The sequence below is a fragment of the Lagenorhynchus albirostris genome, chromosome 7 (genome assembly GCF_949774975.1).
Source record: "Lagenorhynchus albirostris chromosome 7, mLagAlb1.1, whole genome shotgun sequence".
Taxonomy (NCBI): domain Eukaryota; kingdom Metazoa; phylum Chordata; class Mammalia; order Artiodactyla; family Delphinidae; genus Lagenorhynchus; species Lagenorhynchus albirostris.
Genome location: NC_083101.1, coordinates 111,880,993 through 111,904,299, shown reverse-complemented (window position 1 = coordinate 111,904,299; position 23,307 = coordinate 111,880,993).

The following is a 23,307-nucleotide window of genomic DNA, read 5'->3' as shown; positions in this document are numbered from 1 at the left end:
GCCCCAGCCGTCCCCCTAAGCAACAGCCAATCCATTTTCTGTCTTCATGAATGTGCCTGTCCTGGGTAAGTGGGATCACTATAATACGTGGTCCTTTGTGACTGACTTCTTTCACGTGGGATAATGGTTCAAGGTTGGTCCATGTTATAACAGGTGCCTGTACTTCATAATTTTTTATTGCAGAATAATATTCTATTGTCTGGCCATCCCACATTTGTTTATCTGTTCATTAGCTGATGGCATTTAGGGGTTCCCAGTTTTGGGGTATTTTGAATGATGTGACTGTGAACATTGTGGGCAAGTTTTGCATGCATGTGTATTTTTATTTCTCATGGGTATATACCTAGCAGTGGAATTGTTGGGTCGTTTGGTAACTCTATGTTTAATTTTTTGAGGAACTGCCAAACTGTTTGCCACTAGCTGGTTTTTATGTTTTTAATTTATTTTCTTCTGAGTTTTTAAAAATTGAAGTTTAGCTGACTTACAACGTTGTGTTAGTTTCAGGTGTACAGCAAAGTGATTCAGTTATACATACATATATATCTATTCTTTCAGATTTTTTTCCCTTACAGGTTATTAGAAAATACTGAGTTCAGTTCCCAGTGCCATACAGCAGGTCCTTGTTGGTTATCTGTTTTATATACAGTACTGTGTATATGTTGATCCTAAACTCCTAATATATCCCTCCCCCCAACTAGTTTTTTATAACAACATCAAAATGTTATGTTAACAACTACCATGATCCAGGGCAACTTTTAGTCAATTAAAAATACATGTATAACTACGTATGCACAAGTCTGTATATATTAATACACGGTTAAATTGTGGAAAGGAATCAAGACATTTCTCATAGCTAAAAATTAGACTGTGTAAGACAAAAACCTTTCTTTTCACATCACGAATAATTTGCACGGGCTACATTTAAACCAGCTAACAGAGAAGAGGCTTCCGATCCACAGTTAGACAGAGGTGGCCTAGTTAATGTTGTCAGAGGGGTCCTGCATGGGGCATTTCTAGACATGGACAATGGCAATACGGTTTTGATAAAGGTGTTAGGATATTAAAGAAAAGAAAAGAAGAGAATCAGCAAGAGAGAAGAAGGGCGCCAATGAAGGGCAGTGTTGGTTTTCATACTGAGGGTCTCTGAGCAGCAGCTCGGTAGGACTTGGCATCAGGAAGGCACCTCTGTGTTCCTTTTTATGGCTGAGTCAGTAGGCAGCATGGGTCTGGAGCAGCCCTTGTAGACCTAGGTGTGAGCAAACCAGATGAAGCTGTTCGATTTCCCATTTGCATTTCTAGCAAGGCATTTTGCCAGCCTTTTCCCCTAACCTTTCACCATGTGTAATGGCAGGAATACCAAGACCCCTGTCCTGTTCCAGGGTCCACACGATCCCTGGGACCTCGCTCTCTATCTTGGGCCCCGCCTTCACCTGTAGAATAGGAGTAATTACCCCCCTACCCACTTCCAGGATCAGGTTTCCGGAAGGACGATGAGAGAGTAGGTGGCCCAGTACTCTGAGCTGTCAAGCTCTAAGGGAAAGGCATTAACACAGGCCAGTAGAACCGTGTTCTCGTGGTAGATGGTCTAAGGGATACTTAACACGCTCAGAGTACTGATAGACAGTTTTGTTTGCACACCTACCTGTGATTGATGGCCAGTGCTATGGAAAGCACTTACAAACACATTTCCAAGCTAATAGGCACAAATAAAAAGATAAAATTGGGAAGAACTGACAAATTTCCTTAGTACATCAAACTCGAGAAAGATTTCCTTGGCATATATTAGAAAAGGCGTAGAGCACAGAAATTACAGAAAAAATGCACTCACAGTTTGCATGATTTCAGGCTGCAGACTGGTTAGTTCTTTTCTTTCATCTCCCCCACACACTTGAAGTTCACCACATGCCTAACTCTGCCTCTGGGGGCTCTCCTTGTAGTTTTGTTCACAAAAGCAGACCTGAAGGCATCTGAGGCAGCCCGACTGTGTGATTATTTTACTATATTTTATTTTTTATTGAAGTAGAATCGATTTACAATGTTGTGTTAGTTTCAGGTGTACAGCCAAGTGATTCAGTCATATACATATATATATATATATATATATATATATATATATATATATATATGCTTTTTTAGACTCTTTTCCCTTATAGGTTATTACAAAATATTGAGTAGAGTTCCCTGTACTATACAGTAGGTCCTTGTTGGTTATCTATTTTACATATAGTAGTGTGTATGTGTTAAACCCAAACTCCCAGTTTATCCCTCTTCCTCACCTTTCCGCTTTGGTAACCATAAGTTTGTTTTCTATGTCTGTGGGTCTATTTCTGTTTTGTAAATAAGGTCATTTGTATCATATTTTTAGATTCCACATATAAGTGCTATCATATGATATTTGTCTTTCTCTGGCTTACTTCACTTAGTAGGATAATCTCTAGGTCCATCCATGTTGCTGCACATGGCATTATTTCATTCTTTTTAATGGCTGAGTAGTATTCCATTGTATATATGGACCACATCTTCTTTATCCATTCCTCTCTTGATGGACATTTAGGTTGCTTCCACATCCTGGCTATTGTAAATAGTGCTGCAATGAACATTGGGGTGCATGTATCTTTTCAAAGTATGGTTTTCTCCGGATACCTGCCCAGGAGTGGGATTGCTGGATCATATGGTAGCTCTATTTTTAGTTTTTTGAGGAACCTCCCTGCTGTTCTCCATAGTGGCTGCACCAATTTACTTTCCCACCAACAGGGCAGGAGGGTTCCCTTTTCTCCACACCCTCTCCAGCATTTATTGTTTGTAGACTTTTGATGATGATTATTTTAAATAAGATATATGTAATTCATTTCCTCTGCTAACCTCTTGTGGCCCAATACCAAAACAGCTTTTACAAGTTTCATTTATAAAAAGGGAATTGGAGATAGCTACCATGAAACAGTGTCAAGGAGCAAAGTCAAAGCAGTGCTGTGCATACAGCCCCACAGTGCCATTTCTTTTCTGCTTCTACTCACTTATCAATATCATTACAGTTTCATTAGCATTTGGCATTAAAAGTCTTCTTAAACATTTACCCTAAAAACATCACATTAAAAACTTAGAAAGATGGCTATATACTTTTCCTTGATGGAAGACTGCAGACAGAACATAAGGCCAATTAATCGGAAATTTTAGTAAGGATAGAGTGACAGAAAAAAATAATTAGCATCTTATTGAGAACACTACATTCTACTCCTGCCTAATTTTATGAATAGCAGTCACTGTGCCAATTAATATCCAAGCATCCATATCTTATGATGACACAGAGCTTGGTTTTTGTTGTTTTTTCCCCACCACCCAAGAAAAAAAGACAAGGAGTTCGGCAAGGGGCTATTTCTGGAGAAAAATGACTTGCATTACGAACATCTTCAATCATTTGTCTCGATTCATATAACGTCCTCTTTCCTCCCTCCAAGTTCTCATTATTCAAAAATCATTTACCACTAAATTACAGAAAACCAGTTTCTCCTACAGCAGAAGTGAAGTGAAGCTGGGCATGAGTCTATAAACAGTTATGAGGCTCTCAAATCATACGAAAGATGCCACCTGAGACATATGACCTGTCCTGGTCTCCAGACGCCCGGTGCCCATTGATGGGGAGCCTAGAGGGGTCATATTTTCTCTTCTCTGGAACTGAAGGTCCCTGTCATCTCAACTAAGAGAGAGTTTTTCTTTGGAAGAGCAAAAACACATTAGTGTTTGGAGGACGTACTGATGATACACACAGGCATCTTTCCCCGTGATACACACTGGCATCTTTTCCCAAGAAGCAGTCTGAAGCTCTAATCATATTTTGGCAAACAGAGCCTCACTTCACTGGTGCTCTGGCCACAGGGACCGGCCGTTGTTATCCTCGTGGCGTGGCTGTATCAGGATGGCATGGTTGGGAGTGAGGCTTTGGGGCCAGCTGGGCCTCCGTACAGAGTTGCCTCCCTACGAGCAGGGTGACTTGGGCAGATCATTGGATTTCTTGAAGCCTCAGTCTCTTCATTTATGAACTATAAGGATAGGATAGAACTACTAGGGTTTTCTTTTTTTTTTTTTTGCGGTACGCGGGTCTCTCACCGTTGTGGCCTCTCCCGTTGCGGAGCACAGGCTCCGGACGCGCAGGCTCAGCGGCCATGGCTCACGGGCCCAGCCGCTCCGCGGCATGTGGGATCCTCCCGGACCCGCGCACGAACCCATGTCCCCTACATCGGCAGGCGGACTCTCAACCATTGCGCCACCAGGGAAGCCCTAGGGTTTTCTTTCAAAGATTTAAAAAGTATGGATACAATACCTAGCACACGTTACGTGGCAGACACTGCAGGGTTTCCTTACCCTTTCCTTGACAAAGGAACCCGGCAGCCATCTGAGTGCCGGTGTGGCCGGGCCAGGGGCCGAGGCCCGATGGTTTCAGTGCCATCGTGGCAACCTCACTGTCCATCACCCCGCTTGACTGATTTGGGAGCATGAAGTCCGGGTTGGCCAGTGGTACGTAATGGGCAGCCTTCTGGGGCTCCCGGGAGAGACCGTCCACCCTGAAAGGACAGAGTGGGGAGAGGAAATGTTCTCTCCGGTGTAGGAATTTGTTACGTGCTGACCGTCTGGGGCAGAGCTGAGGTGCACAACCAAGGCTGAGGATGCAAGCTCTGGAGGGGAGCCCTCCACCGCCCGTCATCGTGGACCAACCACGGCTGCCTCGTCCAGTCTCTCTGAATGAACAGCGAGTAGCCTGTGTTTGAGCCACTCTGGGTCAGATTTTCTATTACTGTAGTGCAAAGTATCCAACTCAAGGAGAAGACTGTTACTTATATGTATTAATCAGAAAATTTGAAAGGGGGTAAATTGATATTTAATAAACTGTTTTCATTGAAAAGTAATAGAAAATAATTCCCAGCTTAATTCCAACTAATTCTTAATTCTATCATTCTTTTTTTTAAATTGAGAAACCTTAAAAAATTTAAAATAATTTTTCTTTCAGGGCAGATCTAATAATAAAATTTAGCTGATGGTAATCAGTTATATTTTATTTAAAAACAAAGTAGGAAGCCATATAATCATACACTGGAAGGGAATTTAGTAATTACTTTTGGGTCTAGAGTTTAGATCATTTTCCTGCCTGTAATTTTAGAGGGCACATTAAAACCATCTCAAGGGATAGGATTGGGGTTTTAGAATTTAGAAAAAATTCTAAAAGTTTTTTAGAAGAAGAACTATAAAATAGCAAAATTTCTAGATAATTCTAGGTTAGGTTCATGTATACATTAAGTGGTAGGGTTAATAATTATGGACATAGGAGGAGAGATTCATCCTGGATCACCCATGGAAAGAACTGATGTTTTATTTTCACAATTCACAGGAAGGAAGGTATTTCTTGTTCCCCCTTTAATTACAGAAGTTAGGATTCACCACCAGAGAAGCCTAATTTCTGTGGTATTTTCATTTCTCTACTGGAGATCTGTCCCTTTCCTTTGTTCTGGGTATACCGGACAGACCACAAAGCTGAGAGCAATATAAAATTTCTGAACCTACTGATCCTAGAAATCCAAAATCTTTCTGGATTTTATTAGACCCTGTGGTGTCGACTGGGGATGTGAATCTTCTTTTACCTTTGTCCTGAACGCAGCAGACAGAGGCCTTCTGTCAAGTTCTGTAAAAAAAATTGGTGAGAAATGGAACACAGGTCAGGAAATTATATATATATATATATATATATATATATATACACACACACACACACACACACACACACGTGTATATATATAATTTATATATAATTATATGTAACTTAGTAATAAGATATATATATAATTCATATATAATTATATATGTTAGGTCATCAGACATTTATATATTTTATATATAATTATATATAGATTAGGTAATCAGATATATATATATATATATATATATATATATATATATATATACACACACATTCTTTTTTTAAGAACCAGCAACTCTAATGGTAGGATATATTGTACAACATGGGAAGCATAGCCAATATTTTATATGATAACTATAAATGGAGTATAACCTTTAAAATTGTGACTCACTATGTTGTACACTTGTAACTTACATAATATTGCCCAGCAACTATACTTCAGTTAAAAAGTCCTCTTCAGTGCCTTCTCGTCTCACTGAGACTCCCATCCCTCCAAGCACGCCCTGTCACCTGCCCTGGCAGCTCTCCTGCTACTACTTTCCCAAACTCACTCTACTCCAGCCATCCTGGTTCACTTGTTACACCTTCTCTCCAAAGCCTAGAACAGGGACCGGCACACAGGGGGTGCTCAATACATTTTGGATAAATAAATGGTAACCCAGATATGTTCTGGGCTCAGACTGTCTTCTGAAACCCAAAGAAAAATTGGCTTCAACCTTCCACTTTGTGTTTAGCTCCTAACATCTCGGCTGAGTTCTGGGACACTTACATTTCTTTTTAGTTTCCCCTGGCTCTGAATCGCTGTTTCCTCTGAATTCTCCACTTCCATTCCGCGTCTGCTTTCCCCATGTGCTGTCCTTTCTTGGCATTCTACTGCCCTGGGGGGCACCGTTCACATCCTTTGCTCCCCAGGGTCCTGTGTGTAGCTGTCTTTGTTACAGATTTGGAATAGTGGAGCAGGTGACAACACCTAAAATGAAATTACAGGGCAACCCCTAAATTTAGATTTTAGGTGTCTGCTTTCTTAAAAGTAATTCATTTCTGCACTGGGAACTTAGGGTGGTTTCATCTACTCGAGCTCCAGCCCCTCCCCCCCATTTCCCTGGTCCTGCTGTTTTCTCTTTGCCAAGGTGGCACATTCTATTTTCGGACATCGGATTTTCAGTGCCTTCTTTCAATTTTGAGTCAAAATCCATCTCATACAATTTTACCCATTTGTGGATAAAATTAGTTTTCCTAATCTGTGATTTCCATTTAGAACAAACAGCATCCCTTTTCCAGGGTCACTCTCGAGATCTAGGGCTTTATGAAAGTGCACAGATGTGGATGTACTTGACGAAACATAGTTTTCTTAAAGAGAAAAACATTCCTCCATGGGAAGTTGTATTTATTTTGGAAAAAGTGTATTGATTAGGCTTCAAATATAAGCTCTTGGCCACCTTACTAAGTTTCTGATACACACCACTTTTTAAAAACACTCCCATAATTGATCTCTTGATATAGTAAAAACTTCAAATAGTTTATAATAGTCCAAGATGTATTTTGTGAAATATAAAAATATTTTATATGATATTTGAATTTACACTTTACTGCTAAAACTTAGCAAAGGTGCAAATAAACTATATGAAATACCATATTTATGTCGGGAGAAACTTTTGTGAGGCTAAATGTGCAGTTTATTCAGAGCCTACGCAAGACTGGCCTCCCCTTGTAGGACCAGCTATTCACTGATGTGCCTTTTGTAGAGAAACGTAGGTAAGAGGATGCAGGCAGCTTCCCTCTCGTTCTGGGCGTTGAGGAGTGCTGATGATGAATGGCCCATAGTGGTAACCAGCTCTTGGCTACAGATGCCTCGGACCTTGGAGGAGTGAGACAGTCATGAATGGCGATTTCACAGCAGCTCACCCGGGGCTTCCTCTCCCGGGGATTAGGTGTACCAGGATGAGCCTGGTTACATAATATTGCAGACGGTGTTTTTAGCCTCCCTTGCGTGGCAGTCATATATATTTTTTTTAACTAAAAAAACTCCTAGAGTTAGGAAGTGTGCCAAAGAGAGAACATTATGAAACAAATGCTACCCAAAACATTTGAAACCAACCCGTTAGTCAACCAAAGAGAAATAGTTTCCTATTTTCTAAGCAAGTGACATTTCCTAATGTTCTCCCACTATGAATGGGCTGTAATGTTACCTTCTGTTGGACTCTAGCCTTATCGAGGTCTGTACTTCTGAGAAAACCAGTGAGTTACCCGTCCCTCCCCCCTCCAAAAGAAAAAAAAGAAAACCTGTGAGAGTGAAGTCCTCGGTCCTCCAAAGAAGTACCAAACCAAGAATCTCTCGTGGTCCAGGACCACGTTACAGATAGATTAAATACCTGGTATCGGAAGCATGCCTTTTCCTTATTAACTTTTGCCAGCTCTGCACTTGGATTTGTCCCCTTCAGATGTTAAGGCACTTGCACATTCAGATCTGTCAGTCTTAAAATGTGCCAGCATCTGACCACATCACGGCCACCCACCTGCTTTTGCTTCAAGGATGAGTTTCCCACAAGTCCCTGCTCCTCTGGCTTCCCAGAGTTCAGACCTGTGTTGTGTGGGATGTGGCGGTAACCCGAGAGCATCGCTGTACACAGACCGGTGAGATGGAGCTTTGGATGCTTGGCATTTAGATGGATTTTGGAAAGCAGGATGTAGTCCAGCGTAGCATGACGTGTGTGCATGCATGACGTGTGGGCATGCACGCAGTGCAGTGGAGTCCACATGTTAAGCTGCATCAGATTGTAGGGTCTTGGATGCCACTCAAAGGAGCGTGGCAAAACTTCTCCGTTAAGGTTCTCTGGCAGGGTAGTGAGACAGGACCATATCTTCACGTGGTTTAGGAAGACAGCTCTCGTGTCAGGCAGAAGACTTAAGGGACAGGGAGGAGATGGGAAGAGGCTCTGAGCGTTTCCATTAGTTGGACGCCACGATCACGGGAACTTAAACTAGGGAAAGGGCAGTGAGATGGAAGAGAAGATGAACTGAAGAGCTATTTCTGGTAGAACAGGCAGGGCTTGGCACGTGATGGAGCTAAGAGAGAAAACGTGAGGAGCTGGAGGAAGCCGGGTGTCCTAGTCTGTGGGACCAGGGGCGATGGCTCTGCTTGGTGAGGTGCGCGGTGCTGGAGGGCATGGGCTTTGTTAGCGGGGTGGTGGAGGCGGGATGCATTGAGCTGGAAGGACTAGCGAGTCACTTTCCTGTCAATTAATGCCGATTTAGCCTGTAGGATTTAGGGTGTGGCCAGGGATGAAAGGCAGAGGAGCCCGTCATCTCCTCACCAGGAAATGTTTTCTCCAACGCTTGCAAACGCTCTCTCCTCGGAAGGCGGGTCCACGTTTCGCTCATGGGCGTGGCCTCCCCCTCCCCGCCCCCGCATCGTGATTGGCGTGGGCATCGCGTCGAACACGTGTTGAGTGAAGTGTTCTGTCATTTGACCATCCCCCCCGCCCTTATTTCTTCATCTTGGTTCTCTACCAACTACTTCAAAGAAAAGAAACACAAACTTAAAATTTTTCATTAGTATCTTCCCTCCTTAATTTGGAAGATAAATTTGCATGCTGGAGGGAGGGGAGATTGGATCACGTTTCTAACACAAAGGTAATGAATTCCAGATCTCCAGTTTTCAGGGTTTCTAAAGCTAGCCTTTGTTTTTCTTCATACTATGATTAACCAGGTCTGCAGAGGCTCAGAGCTTATCACAGGTCCTTCAACTAAAAGTAGTTTTATTGTTTTGTTGAATGCCATAGCAACAGACCGAAAAAGAGAGAAGTGTTCAGTTACAAAATATAGGAAAAAGAGTGTTTTTCAACAAAACATGTAGCCCTTCTGATATAGAGAACATTGTTAAGATAGTAAACTTGAGGTTACAAACAGAAGCAGTTCTTTGTTGGTAGCATAGTTAAAGAAACGTTTTTGGATTTAAAATTTTCTTTTCGTAATTAAAATGATGTGTTGGAAAAGTGTGGCTCCACCATGGTATTTAGTCTAATCCTTCCGTAGCCCTCGTTGACCTTCTGAAGGTTTGCGGAGGCGATGAGAAGGGTGTAGGGAAGTTCTGAGAACTTCCCTTGCTTCTTGATTCCCTTTCGTTATCCGTATATTACCTTTTTGTGTGTTTAGAAATTCCCCAATGACTTTTCTTTTTCCGAGAAGGAATTTTTACCTCTAAAATTAGCTTTTAAGAGATTTGACTGAAAAAAAAAAAAAAAACTTTGGAAATGGTATCTGATATGATACTGAAAAATTATGATAGTAATTGACAGTAATCACCAACCACTTGTAAATTCCTTGAAGAATAGAGCTGAGTCTTTGTATGTGTGTGTGTGTATGTGTCTGCATGTGGTACAGTGTTTTTTGCCCAACAGGGGATTACGTAGGTAATACACACACCGAATGCGATGAGAAAATGTGTGGTCATTGAACAGTGATTATATACAGCATATTTTCAGAGACGGACTACATTAAGCTGGTGTCAGGATATCTTTTTATTCCTTAATATAGCTCTTGAACCAGTGACTTTCAAACCTGTTCAGAAGGACAGGACACCGTTGGTAAAGCCCGTATCCTACCTGTTCATTCTGAGACTAAAGTGGTGGACCCAAACTGGCAGACGAGATGCAGAGAACACCAGCTGATGGTTCCTTCTTGTCTCTAGCGGGTGAATCAAACATTCAGAAGACTCACACTGTCTTCTCTCTCTGCATCTGCTTTTCTATTCCAAGCCATCATCGCATGTGCAGTAGGGAACAGGGGCAGTCTCCCTTGTTGACCATAAGCCTCACTCAGTGCTTTTTTTTTGAATACTGGTGACGGCTGTCGCATTCTGGGGCTGTGACCCCCTTAGAATATGTCCCCATGTGACCAAGAAGAAGGGGTGCATCCCTGCTCTCTGGCTGCATATCCAGTGAGGCCCGGGGTCCTGCATTCCACACGCTTCAGTTGCCTGGGAGCTGTGTCCCCGTGTCTTTCTCATTCTTCAGCACCTCACCCCATGGCCACCTTGGAGAAAAGCAGGAAACCTTCCAGCCTGTGTCTAATCGTGCCCTCCCTCCCTCCAGCTGATGGTCAGTTTGTGATTTAAGAAGGAGGATTGATGTCCTGGTCCCAGCACGGATGCTGCTTTCACGCTGGTCACTTCTAGAGCTGTGTCTCCATGGGAACAGACCTCAGACTTCGACTGTTTTCTGAGGCCCCATCTGGGGAGTTTTTCTTTCTTCTCCAGGCCTTAGGGTCAGCACCAAGGTTACCTACTGGACCTCTTAAAAGGGAAATGTCCTCTTTTGAAAAGAGTGAACTCTGTTCCCCGTCTCGTTTCCCCCCTTCCCGTTATTCTGGGACTTGCTTCCCTGCCGCCTCCCTGGCCCCACTGTGTACTGGGCCCGCCTGCACCCTCTGCCTAGCTCAGGCATCACAAGGCCAGCGTGCCCTCCAGCGCGGACTGCTCGCTTGTTTCTGGTGGAAACAGATTCCTTTCAGGTGCCGAACCCCTGAGTTGTGCGTCAGTCACCTAGCTGAAGCGCACTCCCCGTGGGTCCCTAAGGAGGGAGAGCCTCGGGGTCATCCTGGTAAGCTTGTGAGCCCAGAGCTGGCAGGGTTCCTCCTGCACCACTAAGAGCCTCCACTCCTAAGAGCCGGTGTGGCGCTGTCCTGTCGCCCTGCAGATGGGAAAGGGCAGGGACAGATGAACCCAGGAGTGGTCCAGCAGGTGTTAGAGCATCTCCGCTGGGCCCCCGGCACCTGCCACGCAGGGACCAGCTCCCAGCAGAAGTCAGCCGACAGGGTGCAGAAGAGCCAGGGCCCGGAAGATGACTCAACCCAGAACTTCCTCTTTATTTTCCCTGCATTCCAAGCTAGTCCACCTCCTTTCCCAGTGCCCTAGTGGTGTCCTTGCAGCCCTTTCCACCTTGACTGCCGTTTAGAGTTTCTCTTCCTCCTTGCAGGTGGATGAGGTGGACAGGGAAAGACAAATAAAAGCCCCGCCCGCTCCCAGGAGTGGGTCATGCAGTCAGGAGGGCGTCTGTCCATGCTCCACATCTTGACAGCCTGGCCACCTTTTTCACTGCAGTCCCCTGACCTCAGCTGATGGGGCCTCAGGCCTCTCCCCAGGCTCTTGGTTCCTGGGGTGGAGGGTATGCATTTCAGCTGAGGTGCCCCTGGGCCTGGTGCCTGCCTGCTCCATTCTGGCCTCAGATGTGGTCCTGCTGGAAGCCAGGTGGGAACACTGGGTCTCCATGGGCAGGAGACCGGCTGGGACCAAAGCTTCGTTTTCGCTCCCGTAGCCTGACGTCTCTGCGGTAATTCACAGCACAGCTAACTTATTCTTGCCTCTGACCTTTCACTCAAACTGCTGCTCTTGCCGGGAGTCCCTTCCCTTAGGACTTTCAAATCCAACTCTTCGTTAAAGGCTTTTGTCGTCTTAACTCCAAAGAACTTACTTCTCTTCTGCAAGTTTAGAGATTTACTTCATACTTGTGTTCGTTGAGACACATGGTGTCCTTACACTAATTCCACCTGACCCTATTTTTCTTTTTTTTTCTCACACTGGTCCAAGTTATTTTGAGTTATTTGCAGGCTCCTAATTAATACACCTGTCCAACACTTCCCATCTGTTCTCCCTGTAATCTCAACGTCCCTGGGGGCCCAGCTACTTCTTAGCGATCTGGTTAAAATCAATCAAAGCATCCTTCCCAGTCAGTGACAGTCCAGGGCTCTCATTACAACTACTGCATGACTGGGGTCTCTTCCTCACTCTCCAGGCAAATGCTCCTTTGTTTCTTTTGCCCCTTCCTGAGTCTAGAGCAACAGTTCGCAAACTATGACCCTGACCCGCAGGCTGGCCTCGTGCTGGGAATGGTGTTACGCTTTTATGTGGTTGAAAAGTGTTAAAAGAAGAACAATATTTTGTGAAACATGAGAAGTATACGAAATTGAAACGTTGGTGTCCAAAGTAAAGTTTTATTAGAACAGTCGTGGGCCACACCCCTCATTCATATGCTGGGCGGCTTGATGCACAAGGGCAGGGTGGAGTAGCTTCCACCCGCAGAGCCTGAAAGGTTTGCTCTTTGGCCCTTTTGGAAGGACTTTCGCTGGTCTCTGGTCTAGAGGCAGAGACCAGCCTCTCAGTGTTCAGTTCCCTCCTGCCCAGGCTTGAATAATTGCAGCCATCACTGAAATGACTCGTGCAGAGGTCACACTGCAGTCCTGCTTTTCACACAGCCCGGTTTTTTCTCTTCCTCTCTCTACCTGACCCTCTCCCTGTCTGCAGAACCCAGCAGATTTCTCTCTCATCTACCACAGCTCAGCTTCACCCAAAACTCAGGGCAACCCCAATGAGGAGATGTGGCTCTAGCTGTTAAGAGAATTGCATTTCCCATTTTACTCTACATTTTTAAAATGACATTTAAGCAAAAAGCAGTGTTTCATTGGTGCTATATCAGCTGCTTTACTCTAATTTTTAAGGTTTATTAAAATATTTGCAAAACAGTGTATCCTATAACTAGAGCCCCAAATGAAGTCTGTATATTAAGGTTTCGGAGATCCACGGAGCACAGCATGGGGTGGGACATGGGGGCATCTATTTTTTTTTAATAAATTTATTTATTTTATTTATTTATTTTTGGCTGTGTTTGGTCTTCGTTGCTGGGCGCGGGCTTTCTCTAGTTGCGGCGAGCGGGGGCTACTCTCCGTTGCGGTGCACGGGCTTCTCATTGCAGTGGCTTCTCTTGTTGCGGAGCACGGGCTCTAGGGCATGTGGGCTCCATAGTTGTGGCACGCGGGCTCAGTAGTTGTGGCTCGCGGGCTCTAGAGCGCAGGCTCAGTAGTTGTGGCGCACAGGCTTAGTTGCTCCGCGGCATGTGGGATCTTCCCAGACCAGGGCTCGAACCCATGTCCCCTGCATCGGCAGGCGGATTCTTAACCACCGCGCCACCGGGGAAGCTCGGGACATCTATTTTTGTATCAGAATAAGACACAGGATCATTCTAAATTTTAAGTAGTTGTGCCAATGGCTTTTTAAGGATAAAAAGATGACAGTTCATTAAAATCCTGATGTATCTTCATAATAGCAGTGATAGAATTCATGAATATTCGTTGCCATTGTTGAAATAAAGACATCTTCACCGATACCCAAGAAAAGTGTACACAGACCTGGCCTGAAAGGTCATATAATGAATGTCCATTCATGTTTACTAAATGATTACCCTCTGTTTTTTGTGGGGTTTTTTGTTTTGTTTTTTGCGGTACGTGGGCCTCTCACTGCTGTGGCCTCTCCCGTTACGGAGCACAGGCTCCGGACGCGCAGGCTCAGCGGCCATGGCTCACGGGCGCAGCCGCTCCACGGCATGTGGGATCTTCCCGGACCGGGGCATGAACCTGTGTCCCCTGCACTGGCAGGCGGACTCTCAACCACTGCGCCACCAGGGAAGCCCCCCTCTGTTTTATAAACTGTAAAAATCATGATTCTCAGATCATTATATCAGAGGAACCAGAATGTTTCTGAAAAAACCAAAAAAACCAAAACAAAAAGATGAGGTGATTGAGGCCCCGAGAGGAAATTCATCACTTAAGGTCCCATGAGAGGTGAGTAGTGGTTGTTATTCACCTGAGACCAGGACTCAAGTTTCCTGACCCCCATTGTACCACACCACCTCCCCAAATTTCTTTTAACTTTTCTTCTAGTAATGAATAATAAAAGCAAGTAAACAAATACATAAACAATCTCTCAGTTGCACATATTTAACCTGGTGGAGCAAAATTATCCAAAATAATAATCTCGATACGGTGCTAGAGTGCTGTAAGTGTAGAAAGTTATTCAGGAGAGATTCACCACTGAAAGGAACGGCTTGCGATGGCAGTGGTGCTCCAGGGATGCAGAGAGACAGGCAAAGGGTCCCTTCCAAGCTTCTTTTGTTAAATATAAATAGCACAGGCCCAAAGGCAGTCAGCTGCACTGGACTGCAAAAACAATAATTATTTTATCTCCTAGACTATTCCACTTTTCCCATTGTCCCACCTCAACACTAATTTAAGACAACTTGATGGCGTTTAAGTAGGAGAAAAGAATTTGTATGTAAATGAGGGAAAGGACAAAAATTGGCTCTTAAAGTCCATTGGATTCAAGAAAGCTTCAAGTTTGGTTAGGAAACCGCGACTCTGCAAAAGTGTTTAAGAATATCTGGAGAATTTTTTTTTCTATTAAATTATTTTATTTTGAGACGTATAATGTGGTTTTTATTCTAGAGTAAAACGCTTTCTGCAGCAGGTTTGTAATAAAAAGCAACAAGGTAAAAAGTAGCCAAAACCTTTGCCTGCCTGAGCTATAATAGCATTACAACCATTTATATCGGAAATAGAAACATTTCTGCTAATCTGTTCTTTTTTTTTTTTTTTTTTTTTGCGGTACGCGGGCCTCTCACTGTTGTGGCCTCTCCCGTTGCGGAGCACGGGCTCCGGACGCGCAGGCTCAGCGGCCATAGCTCACGGGCCCAGCCGCTCCGCGGCATGTGGGATCTTCTCGGACCGGGGCACAAACCCGTGTCCCCTGCATCGGCAGGCGGACTCTCAACCACTGTACCACCAGGGAAGCCCTAATCTGTTCTTTTTTTTAAAAAAAAAAAAACCACCTGACTTTTTGACATGGTGTGTATGTATATGATGTGTGTGTATATAAGTCCATATATGATAATAAAAATATTATTATTATAAAAGAGAAAACTATGATCTAGTTCACATAAATAAACTATTTTAGAGCTTTAAAATCATGTAAACAAATTACATGGTTAAAATACTTCATGTTAATGGTTATTATTTGAAGGTAGTCACCGCTAATCTCTAAGAGGATGTGAGGTACCTTGCAGATGTAAATGCATTGTAGAGTCAGGTATTTACGAAAGAATACAACAGAGGCCGTGGGCTCCAGGTTGAAGAAATAAGAGCTATTTCCCCGCCATCATGTCAGGCTCTGGGAAGCCCACGGACCCCAGTCTCTTTTCGTAGGTGGGAACAAGAGAGCAGTGCAGCAGAAGGGACTGAACTGTATCTCGAACTGATCAGTTACAAACACTTGATACTGTACTTTCACATTTTGTTTTAGGTTTTTAAACATCTAAGAATGTCGCGTAAATTGATCAGTACTTCTCTGGCAAAGAGAGAGAGGGAGAGTGTGGTGTGAGTGCCAGGAAATGACCATTGCATACATTTTCCAGCATCGCATGGCAAGTTGAGAGACATTTCATAAGATTAAAAAGAAATAGAAGTTAACTCTGGCGACTGCTTTCCGTAGTGCTGCCCTTGCCAGTGGGCTTTGACCTCGATTTAAGGACAAATTGTCTAGGGAAAAAAAGACTTCTGAATTTGTGCACTGGGGCTTTGACGTTGATATCTCAGCGGGATGTAAGATGCATATGCTCTTTGAAATCATTTTTCTTTATTCAATACATTGTACCAATTTTGTATAAATTCTAGACTTTTTTGACTTCTTAGATCTTGTGTATATTCTCATGTTCCATTGAGTTCTTATGATTCCGGTGTTGCCCTATTCTCTAGAAGGTGACTGTGAATCTCAAGAGTAATGATTAGGTAAACTATATTTTTAACACAGTTGAAGAGCATGGCGCATTATTTTTTGTTGTGGAGGGTGTTACTGATATGTCTGCAATATCAGAAAGGGTGGTAGGAAAACGAAGAGGGGTTCTTAACTTGCGTGCATGCGTGTGTGTGTTTTATGGACACTGTAAGAGGCAGAACAGTGGCCCCCCACAGATACCCATGTCTTAATCCCTGGGACCTGAGAAAAATGTTACCTTATGTGGCAAAGGGGACTCTGCAGCTTCAGTTAACATTACCCTGGGTTATCTGGGTGAGCCCGGTAGGATCGCAAGTTTCCTTGTAAGTGAGAGACGGGGGCTGGATGGTGAGAGAAGATAGAATGATGGAAGCAGATACTGGAGTGATGTGGTCGCTGACGTGAGCCGAGAAACGTGGTCATCTCTAGAGCTGGAAACAGATTCTCCCCTGCAGGAAGGGGCGGCGCCCTGCTGACACCTTGATTTTAGCTTCATGATACCCATTTTTTGGGCTTCTGATCTCCCGATCTGTAAAATAATAAGCCTGTGTTGTTGTAAGCCTCTAAATTTGTGGTAATTTCAACAGCAGCAGTAGGGAACTAACACAGACACCTCTGAGCAATCTGGTGAAACCTATGAGTCTCTTAATGGGTTTTTGATAGAGTGATGTGCGTGCCTCTGTATTCATGTGTTAATTGACAGGACAAACCACTTAAAATAGAGACAAGTCAAAATTCAATGTCATCTTTTCCATGTTTATCAGTGCGAAAGCTCACTGCTTATGGACTGTGAACTATTCACGTTTCACAAGTTGTACTGTCCTACAGAGGATTAAGAATGGAAATTTGAACTGTCCAGATGTGTGAAACTTTTAAGTTTTCATCCTTTTCTGACTTTGGTCAACAAACTATTGTAGATGGGGAACACTGGAGAACAAAGTCATTTTCTGAGCATCAATTTGCATGTATGTGATTTCACTATTAACTGCATAACTATGGGATGGGGGGTGATCCAATAGCGGGCGAACAGGAGAATTAGATGCAGTCTGGAAGTGGGTTTAATAACTACCAAGATTTCAAATTAGGCACGGGCATAAATAATATTTGAGATACGTGTGACGACTGTAGCGTGATGTGAACATGCCTGTGCTATTTGTGACAAAATGACACGGACACCACTAACACTTCTTTTCTACATTGACAATTGAATGCGATACTCAATTCACCGAAAGGCATTTAAAATGATAAAGAGGCGTTTCTTTCCAGTCCAAGTTCGTGGACTCTCTTCCCAGGTTACGGACCACCAGAGCAGAAGCAGAACAGTGAGTGGTTTTATAGATTGTAGCTAGTCGTCTTCCTCGTTTTCACTCTGATTTTTAGGGGAAGGACTGTCTTGTGTATGGAGATAAATGACATTAAAATACACAAAACAAATGGAGCACAGATGGGTCGGTCAGTCCGCTGATGTCCTGCGGCCCTGAGGGTGGAACTTTGAGTGGATGTGGTTAAGGCGTCCGAGTTCTCTTCCTCTTTATTTGCCTTCTTTTCCTTCCTTAATCACAGTGCTTCTTTCCTTAGGGAGGCAGGTAATTCTTTGTTTATTCTTCGATAACGAGAAAATTATGTTCCATGTCGTAAGAAAGAAGTCAGCTGGCAGACAGAGTATGGAGGTGAGGCAGGAGGTTAGATCAGATCATTTGCGCGTTGATATCTGTTAATATGTCACGTGGAAGGTAAGGGGAAAATGATAGTCAGGTGCCTATATTGTCATTTCCTCAGGGGAAGTCATAGATCATAGAATCTATTTTAGCATGAATGTCCCGATGCCTCAAACCAATGCAACATCTGTTACTTAAAGAAATCTGCTGCAGTCAGGGATTGGGTCATGTGGTCCAGGAGACCTTCTACAACTTTAGTGGTTCAGCCTGCCGCGGAGAGTACACCGGGTGCTCTCCAAACACCCACATGGGTGCCCACTGATTTACAGAGCGCAGTGCCCAGGCTCCAAAATTCAGAGAAACAAAATGGACTCGTTTCCCACAACCCTTTGTAGATTTAACGTTGCTCATTTTTCATTAAAAAAACCCCCTCTTCTCCGTATAAAAATAGTGCTCTTATTTAACGCGCTGTCGTGAAGACAAATTGAGCCAGTCGACAGGGTAGTAAAGCAGACCACTGTTCAAACGTAGTCCGTAAAAAGTCCAGCTACGTTGGCATTTTGCAGGGTTTGCATGAAAGCAAGAGAAATGACAACTTGCTGAAGCGCACACCAGGCAAAACAGACATCCAAGTTCAAGAGGAAGTTGAATCTGGAAGCAAGGTCTGAGCTTTTTCAAGATGACAAGTAAAATTGCCCCTGGATTCTGCTGTGACTGCAGTGGAGTCGATCCTATTACTCAGCCACGTGGGCCCAAGGTGAGTCTGGTGGGGTTTTAGGAAGGCCCCAAGGTGCACTACGTCACAGTTAGATGCTGCTGGTTACAGTGGAAGTCGCTGGTCATAGCACAGACTTCGGATTAATTTTAAGCGTAAGAAACGCATCAGAAATAGCTAACTGAAACTTTTAGAAAACCAAGGTGAAGAATGTCTTATGTGATTTAAGACTGAAAGGCAGAAGGAATATTCACCATCCAGGGAATATTCCATTTCAAATAACTGATTTTGGGCCTGTAATCTTAGATTTAATAGATTTTCGTATTTCTCTCCTCCCTCACTCACCAGACACTCTCGTTTGTAGCTGTGTGTGTGCGCTTGTGTGTTGGAGCTCAAGGAAAGAAGACGTGGATTCATGAACATGAATTTCAGATTAACCGGGGCTCCTAGGTATACGGAGGACCTACCTCCATATTAGTCGGCTGGAGGGCTTTGCAGTTAGTTATCTGCCAGAGCTCTTGGTGGAGGCCACGGAGCCAGGCCAGAGCTCTGTATGCCTCAGGCTGAGTCCTCGAGGAATCATTCGGAACTCAAAGCCCAGACATTCCTTGACTTTCACACACACACACACACACACACACACACACACACACACACACACACACACACACACACACACACACACACACACACACACACACACACACACACACACACACACACACACACACACACACACACACACACTACTGATGGCTGTTCATAGCGGCTTCAGCCGTGACAGGGATTTGGGAATTCATAGTCACGGACACGTGCCCTGGCTGTGCAGATGCACAGCGTGAGCTGCCCTGCGGGTCTCAGACACGAGGCCAGCACCGAGCACAGGGTGGGGAGGGCAGAGGTCGGGAAGTGACGGATCTGTGATCAGCCTCCAGCAAAAAGAAGAGAAAGAGGCGGGAGATTTCTTGGTTAAAAAAGAAGAAAGCCGTGATTTCATTTTGATGTGGCTCTTTGACTAGGCAGTGTCAACACGAGTGCCTCGACCTGGTTATGTTAAAATGTTCAGCTTTGTCCCTTTTGCTGCTTTTTTGACTTTCCAGTCATTTTTTGGGTCTTTTGGCTGAGGAATTGAATCTTTAATGCTATCTTTTAAAATCTTGTTGAAGCACTTAATATTCGGCAGATAAATCGTGAACATGTACCATGGGTATGAACAGCGTGATGAATATGTTTCCTGCCCGTAAGGAGCCTGAGTTGAAGCTGGAGCTGTAACTAGACCATCTGATCCTACTTCACCCCCATGAGACTCTGGAGGCCTCATTTTTAAAGGAGAAGGGAACTAACATTTACTGAATTCTGATTCACTGTGTAATACTTAATCCTTGAATGAATCAGATTTTTCGACAGATGCAAGGGTTGAAGACTTCACTGCTTTCTAGATGCATGTCAGTCAAAATACTTAACTTCCCTGAATACCAGTCTCCCCTGTCTAATAGATTAGTGGAGTTAATAATGTCTACTGCATAGGGTGAACATGAAATAAAGTGATTTAAAATATTGAGCATTCTGTCAGAATTCAGTACATGTTTCCTCTCTTACATTCTCCCCATTTTACATCAACATTAAGGCCCTTGTCCATCCTTCCCACAAGGCTTTCAGGGACAGAGCTCCCATGACGCAGCTATCGTTGGCAACACTGCAAAGAATCGAGTGGGAATAAAAGTTCATCATCGGTGGCCAGGTCTTTCCTTCCCCCCATCAGTGCTCCGGGACACACAGCTCCTGCTGTATCAGGCGTGAGATGATTTAACTGTTAGTTCTGGGCTACTCTCCGCAGGGGTGTTTAATGGTGTGATGTGGGTGGGACATCACTCTGTGGGAACAGGGAGCTCCTTCTCATCTCCTTTCGGAAATAAAAGTTAAATTTCCTTCCTCTCCTCCCTTTAGACAGCCAAGAATGCTGATTTCACCAACAAAATAGCTAATAATCAGAGCTCAAAAGCAGACATGTCAAAGCTTCCAGACTTAGCAGGAAAAGAAGAACCTAGAATGTTCAGAGGGCACTTCTGCCTGCCTGGAACCAGCCCTGTAGACCCCGAGGGAGGAAGATTTCACGGCAGCCACACTCAGTGTTAGAATTTATTGCCTATCTTTGTGCTCAGTAAAATTTATTTCAAAAAGCATATTTAAACACTCTTCTAAAAGAATCCATGTCTGTGATTAAAAACTCATGCTGTAGACTTAAGCTTCCTTAACCCTGTTGCTATTCCTGACAACACACACTTCTGCTCACGGCTTTCAGATCTTTGCGATGACCTTTGTCTCTTTAAATAATAGGCATTTGGGGCTTCCCTGGTGGCGCAGTGGTTGAGAGTCCGCCTGCCGATGCAGGGGACACGGGTTCGTGCCCCGGTCTGGGAAGATCCCACATGCCGCGGAGCGGCTGGGCCCGTGAGCCATGGCCACTGAGCCTGCACATCTGGAGCCTGTGCTCTGCAACGGGAGAGGCCACAACAGTGAGAGGCCCGCGTACCGCCAAAAAAAAAAAGGCATTTGCTTTTATTTGTTGTTTCAACACCCCTAATGGCATCTTTAATACCCGTCTCATAAATGGGAGTGTTTCTGTTGTTATCCTGATTCTTGCCTCTTCTTTTCCTCTTCTGCCTTTTTCATCCGTGCTTTTGCTTTTCGATTGCTCAGGTCGACGGCAGGTGGAAAAGGGCAGTGGAGGAGGAGGCCTTCAGGTAAGGCGGTCACACAGGTTTCTAAACGCAGCATCCTTTCTCTCGCATTTCCGTCTTTGAGTGTCTTGTCTCACGGCTCTCACACTTTGCTGTGTGTGCACAGAATTACCTGCAGTGGTTCTTCAAGCTGCAGTTTCTAGCATTCAGACCCTAGAAAATTCTGGTGTGTGTCTTTGGGCTAAGCCTGGAAATCTGCATATTGACCAGACACCGCAGATGGTTCTGGAGCAGGTGGCCCGCCCAGTGCACTGCACAGAACAGCGAATCTTCTTCCCGTGGGTGATGAATAGTAACGCTCCTCTCGGCCCAATAGCAGGAGATGCCATTCCATCTGTGAGCCACAGGCCTCCTGAATCTAGTGGATCCCGAATCTGGTGGAATGGTCGGCTTCCAGGCTAGAGACTGCACACACGCACACAACTCTGGAGTTGCTAGAAATAACTGGAACCCCATAGATGGAATCTCGGAAATACATTTGTAATGATGAATAACTTCACCCCTCGTGCACAAGCTTATGCCTTGGGTTAACAGAAAGCACCAAGCTGTCGTGCACCTCGAAGGAGATCTTTCAGCGAGAACCAACTGCTTTAGGGAGCGGTTCACCGTGTCTTTGTAGGTATACCTGCTGCTGCTTCCCAGGAAGACTGCTGACCTGATAGGTTTACTGAACTCTAAAAAAGAAATTGAGGATATTTTCCCTCGAACAGAAGAGAGGAGGGAGCTAGCCCATGGTGTTCTAGATCCATATTTCTAATATACTGGGAGAGATGTCGCTGGGATTTTCCTTTAATTTTGATGTCATGGCAGAAAACTTAGATGCCCATCCATCTCTGTCTTTGGATGGGTGAGGGGCACATACTGTAGGAAACCTTGCTTCCTTTGCATTTAACTTCAGGGATAAATTACAGGACGTAACAGACACATCCCTGCTGCTTTTGAGTCAGGAGAGCAGAGCCCCTCTGAATGCTCTGAATTCAGGCATCTTGCCCAATTGCAAAGGTGTTGGGAGAGTGAAGGTCCAGGAGAGGGCGCTGCAGGATCAGGGAAAGAACACCAAACAGTCTATGAAGTACAGGTGTGAGCGGGAAACGAGCAGTGGTGTCCAGGACTCTACAGGCAAGAGACCGAAGAGCCGACCAGGTGGATCGGGTGCCAGTGGTGAGGCAAGCACGCATGAGCGACCAGAAGTGAGTCTCCCAGGGGAGAGAGCTGTTCTCGAGCCACCTTAAATCCTGTTCAAGAGGACTCTACAACAGGGAGTGAGCTCCGGGGTCTACAGGGACAGAAGGACCCCCGTGCGTTCCGGAGGAGAATTTACTGCTGCTGCCTCTGTGAGGGGGACCAGTTGTCCCCAGGCTGGAGTGACGCCCATGAATGCCGTGCGAGGACAGGAGCCAGCTGTGGCTACCCGCCCGTGGGAGATAAGGTCACCCCCCCCCCCCCGCGCCACCACCTGCCGGGAGAAACCAGCCCCGATGACACTTGTTCTGCTCTTGACGTTTCTTTCTGCCTCTGCTCCAAACCTGCCCAAATCAGAGTTAGAAAATCAGTGGGTGGAGAGGCAGGGAGGTGGGGAAATAGAACAGACGTTGAATATAGCCCCATGAGAGCCTCCTAAGCTTGTCTCACCCAGGAGAGGCAGCAGCTTTTAACTTTAAATAAAGTCAGGCTTTTAGAAAATCCCACCAGGCTGGATCTATTTATGACTATTCTTATGATTGAAAGTGAATGGAGGTCATCTTACTATCTAACGGTGCTTGAAGAGACTATGGACTTTCTCAGAGATTTCAGGCAGGGTTAGGTAAAGACCTAGGCTCACAGAGGGAGTTTAAAGGTCAGCACTGCATAAAATGAGGTTATTTCCCGATTTAGCCATCTGAGTCTTGAATGTTCAGCTTAGCGGTGTT